The sequence below is a fragment of the Hydractinia symbiolongicarpus genome, chromosome 2 (genome assembly GCF_029227915.1).
Source record: "Hydractinia symbiolongicarpus strain clone_291-10 chromosome 2, HSymV2.1, whole genome shotgun sequence".
NCBI classification, from domain to species: Eukaryota; Metazoa; Cnidaria; class Hydrozoa; order Anthoathecata; family Hydractiniidae; genus Hydractinia; species Hydractinia symbiolongicarpus.
The window spans coordinates 20,815,075-20,821,074 of NC_079876.1; positions in this window are offsets into that span (position 1 = coordinate 20,815,075).

A 6,000-nucleotide genomic window follows, 5' to 3' on the forward strand; every position below is an offset into this window, starting at 1 on the left:
ATGCGCAGGTTACTATCCCCCACCCCCCAACCCTGCCGTGTCCCCCCCATTACAGTGATAGGATTCAACTGTGTCTATAATGGCCTCTAGCGTACGTAGTAATACCATCCACTATTATTCTTTTGTCATCATCTGCATTGAGTGCGAGTTTATTTGTTTTTACCGTGTGAATATCATGCTTAATGGATCGAAATGTAATCTGTTCTCTGTAAATATTCACACCATCGAACAAGCATCTCTTATAATCATCAAACCCTATGGTCTTCTTCACCACACATTTCTTGACTCCTTTGCACCTCTTATCCTCCCTACCACATAGCTGTTTATAAGCATAATTCTTCGCTCTAAGAGCGACAAACTCCGTCATCACCTTGCCACCTAACTCGTCCTTCATCAGACCTATGATCTTTTTATTCAAACCCAATGGTAGAGGTCTACCATTTTTTTTATCGTACCCTGAAGTGTCAAATCTAGTCGACACATCATTAGCGATATCTCTGTAGAAGTAGTTGGTTTTGATGTGGTACACGAATGAATCTGTATCCATGTAGCAAAGCTTTACATCCCCACCATATTTAGGTCTCATGTAATCATAGTGAAACTCATACATAACCATCTTCGATAGATGGAGGATCGCCGGTCCTAGGTAGATTGGCTTGTTCAGTACGACTTTTATTCTCTGCATTTCAACACCCATCAGTGTTTCTGAGAAACAGATAGCAGCCTTGAAGTTGGGCTTCATCACCAGCTTCTCATATTGTTCTTTCTTGGTAGCCAAGCGTATGTCTTTGTGTCTACGTTGATTCTCCATAGTTTTACCAAAGACTGAATTGTTCATCAGCTTGAAAAAGTCCTTTTCGAAGTCATTCGTTGATTTGGTACGCAGATCGGTATTAAAATCTATGTACGACTTTAACCATGCGCTTTGCTTAAACCTCAGTACCCTATGAACCTTCTCAAGAACAAGACCATGCTTCAACGCTTGATCAAGCGCACGGATATCAATGACATAGTTCTTCTTGTCTGAAAGACACGGTGTCAGCTTTTCGACGCCATTAATCACCTTCCTCTCAGGCATGAAAGGAAGATCGTTATGTGTGTCATGAAGCTCCCGTGGATATCTTGCATCAACCTCAAGGAAGTAACCCTCTTCACCATTTTCCGCAGCTAACTTTGAAATGAGTTTAACAGTAAATTTACTAGCATCAATCCACTTGAACCCTCCTGTCGGCAGCTTCTGAATCATAGCCCATCCATACAGATTGTTAGCATCTAGGTATTGTAGATAGCTGTCCTCTTCATCCACCTTATATCTAGCGCCCATATATTTGTTATTGGCCTTGGCGTGTCTATGAACAGCCTGACAGAGACCGCCCCTAATACCCCTCTCTATGAAGAGTAACATATCCATATCGGACAACAAATCTAGCTCAACATCTGTCTTTTTCAGACAGGCCTGCCAGGCTAATCCCGGAGCCGTGTAAAAATGTGAAGGATCCAGTTTATAGTTTGTCAAGCATGTTTCCCTAAAAGTCTCAAAAACATCAGAAAGCAATAGAACGTCTGTCTTGAGATAGATATCATGATAAGCACCCATATTTTCAACTTCCATGTCCTTCCACACCTTCTGGGCATGCGCATAATCGGCATCACTGATACCATTCATGTTCAACTTGCTATAAAAGTCATCTTTCAACGGAAGCTTAGTTTCATTAAACCTATCGAATGAATCAACATATTCATATGGGTATACACCCTTTCTTCTCATTATTTTGAATTGCTCATCATCATTAAAGAATTTTCGAAGATTTTTACACTGATCATCAGAGAGATTGTTTACCAACTTTTCCAGGCTACTAGCCATGAAACGAACCGAATCGATGAATCTTAATTTTATCTTTTTGGCTTTAGTCTCTCTATTTTTGTCAATGTATTCACCAACCTTAACATCCGTCGAGAAAGAGATATATTTCTCCTTATTTTCGGCAATGACGCTTATATCTTCCTCTCCACGCTGTTTAGCAAGCTCTTTGATGAATAGATGTGCGTCATATCCACTCAGGTTATGGAAGACAACCGGAATATAATTAGGCACTTTGTATCGGATATTACATTCTCGATGGGCAGCCCCGCGAAACTTACCGGTGAAATGGCAGTGATCCCTAACCTTGATGTCATCCTTGTCATCAAATTCTTCCATGCAAATGTGGCACACCCTGGCTCTCTTGAAACTGTCACGCTCCTCCTCCGTCAGTGGATCCATTACTTTCTGAGGAAACATGTTATATAACCTTTTAGACTCAGAAACTACATGATCAACAAAGCGCGGAACACAGTCCTCACCTCGGTAAAGCTTCAGAGGGTCTGGCACTTCACCATGAGCATATTTGCTATAACAACAGAAACCAGTGGGAACATGTTTACCAACTTTCTCGGTAGATGATCCACATTTTCTCTCTTCTTCGGGCAACTCTTTTGTGAAAGCTTCGAAAGCGGCATACATGATAAATGGAGCTTTGAGCTGAAACTTACCATCAGTGAAGGTTAAGGTGCTACCCTCCTCAGGGAGTTGAATCTCAGCGGCATCGTTATTCTTGCAATATTCAAAGTGCTCATCCCTTTTCTGTTCGCTTAAGAATCCATTTAGACAATTCAAGCAATAATACTCCCTATTTTTGTGCTTCGAGTTGGCCTTGCTCAGGACACCGCTCAAGTTCTTAACAGCGATATAATGTCTCTTATCCCCCTCACACAGTAAAAACAAAACAACCGTCTCCTTACGATCCAGATGCTTCGACTTGCGACACATGTAGATACCTTCTTTCCCATCCTTTGTCAGGACGTGCACGGCAACGTCAGGGTTCCTCCTCTCAAACAAATCTATCTTGTTTAGTGCCATTGGGAAAGTTAGACCATCCCAATTATACTTGTCATGCTTCTTAAGAATTGAGATACGCTCAGGATGATTATTGATCAGATTGTGGTTAAGCGTAGCGATAATAGCCCATCTGAAACATTCATTATCATCCTCGTTATGAGGGTTAATCACAGATCGCTTTCCACTGAAATTCTTGGGTAGCGGCAAGTAAGAACTACCTCTGGTTAATTTCAGTTTATGAAAGTTCACATGCATATGTAGGATCCTTTCGATTGTGAACCCGCTGGTGGGTAGAGAAGGGTTTCAATCTGCTCGATTATCTTATTACACATCCGATAGAAAACATCTGAAATGTCATCGTGGGCGTGCAGCATCTCCATATAGCTGTTGAAAGCTTTATCGACATACATTACTATGGATTCAGGATTAGATAAATCCTCATTGGATAAATCATCCCTTACCCACCTCACTCACAAGGTCGCCTGAGTCTTCAATGACTTCTTCTGCCCGAGCACGTCACCCATCAACCTCTTGACGATAGGATGAACCTTTTTTCAAAAATACCCTGACATTCTTCTTACCATCCGAGTTTATCTTGAAGCGTTTGTATGAACCTACAAACGCTTCCTCAATAGGGGTATATGGGTTTTCCTCATCACTCTTCTTCTGTTTTTCATTTAGTTCCTTCAAAACATTATTATAGCGTCTTTTCTGTTCTTCATCGATTACACCTTCTAGTTCTTTTTTGTTTGATTGGAACAAGTTTATAATTTTATTGACACCTTTTTTCACAGATTGAAGTCCATCAGGAATATTTTTAGGTAAAGCTTTTGTAAACTTTTTCCCCGAGTCGATAAAATTAGAAACCATTCTCTTTCCCGTCTTAGAAGAGCTTACCACACGCTTGAAAGTGTTGGTTACCACATTTTGAACAACTTTTCCACTATTAATAAGACCTTGGAGAAGTGCGTTTCTAAGAGTTGGCACAGGTCTAGTGGGTCTAGGCGCTGGTACGGGTCTAAGCACCGGTACGGGTCTAGTGGGTCTCGGCGCCGGTACTGGTCTGGTGGGTCTCAGCACGGGTACCGGTGCTGACACGGTAGTGGGTGTCAATAATTCGATCAGCTCAGCCTTTCTAAGTCTTGAGTAGCCATGTAGGCCGCTTTCTCTAACGAGAGCTCTCAATTCAACAACGGTATTTTGTAAAGTCATATTGGTTTGTGATATACGATTTATAGACCTTTAAGATCTTTTTTTTTCAATTTTTCGAGATCCGAGCTCGGATAACCCCCCACCGTCAGGTTTTGTTACTCGCGTGAGTAACAAAAAAACAATCTGACCCCCAACAAATCAATTATATTGTTTAATGACAAGATCGATGGATGCGCGACATATGGGGCATTTATATCTCCTCTCTTTCAGTATATATGCACATGATAGACAGCAGCAAAAATGCCCGGTGTTCCCATGAACAATTGTCGCTTCCTTTCGTTGCGAATAGCAAATTATACATTTTTCCGATTCATCCAAGGTATCAATGTCATAGTCTAGGATAGCCGGCTGATGCGGCTCGATTGGATCCGGAACGGGTCTAGGCGCTGGTACGGGTCCATTTTCCATCGGATGGAATAATCCCGAGTCCTCGTCATAAATCTCAACCGGTGACCATCCATTGCCCATCGGATGGATGAAGTCCCAGTCATCACCCTCATCAATCTCAACCGGCGCTGGTACGGGTCTAGTGGGTCTCGGAGAAGTCATATTGGTTTGTGATATACGATTTATGAACTTTTAAGATAGTTTTATAATCGTGAAACCGGACGAGGATCGCGAGGGGCTTCTTTCGCATAACCACCATGGTGGTCACAGGAATTTTCCACAGGGTAGGTGGTGGTAAACCGCGGTTTATGATACCAACATCGCGCCACCATGGATCGTTTCCCTAGGGAAATGCGGGTGGGTACTCCCCTAGGAAAAAAAATCGGGACGCGAGAGCATCACCTTCATAACATTTGTTACCCGAGCGAGTAACAAAATCCGTTCTAGGTCCAATCACCTTTTGGAAGATCTCTTATCGTTATAACGTTTTTGAGATCTTAGATATGCTTCTCTGTTGTTTACCCTCCATTCGGAACAGTATCCATACCATTCTTTTTTGCTATCTAGGTCGATGGTGTAGGATGGATCAATATCATTCCTCGCAATCACCTCACGCAATTTAGCTTTATTCATTCCATAAATATACTTAATCCCACGGGATTTAGCCACTTCCCTTAACTCTTTGAGTTTCATTAATTTGTAGTCGGGTACACCACCATTGGTGGTATCACAATGTAGATCAGTTTAAGTAGCCACGTCAGACATCTTTATATATAATCAGTAAAAATACTTTTAAGAACTTTTATCGTGCTACATAATAACAAAAAGGAGATAAATAAAGGTGTGCATAAATAAAACATGTCAAAACTTCAAGAGACTTACTATCAACCTCAAAATTTATGGAAAGGACAAAAGGCCGTTCAGAATTTAAGAGGATTCGGTTTCAAGCCAAAGGAGATTAAGAAGTGGCTATCAAAACAAGCATTTTGGCAAGTACATTTACCCGCCCCAAAACATGTTGAAAGACCACATTATGAAGTTACCACCCCTAATGATTTACATCAATTCGATTTATTGTACATGCCTGGTGACATACTGTATGGTAATAAATATAAGTACATTTTGTCAGGAATCGATGCTGCCTCCAGATACAAAGTAGCCCGACCTTTGAGGAGTAAGAAAGCCAAAGAGGTTGCCGCTATGATTGAGGACATCTACAAGGCAGGACCATTAACTTATCCGAAAACTTTCCAATGTGATAACGGTTCAGAATTCAAGATAATTTCACGGGAAACAGAGCTGGATGGCCCTATACCGGAAAATCCTATATAAATGGGAATTCTAATAATGGTAGCGCTCTGGACTATCGTACCAATACCGGTGGTAACAACCAAGTTTTCCAAGATGCTGAGTGCAATCGTTAATCGGTCTAGTGCTTTGTTGTATTTATACAACTTGCTGTCAAATTTATTTCGTAATTTTATCAAATCTTCAAGTTGAGAATTAAATAGCTTCTTGATCAC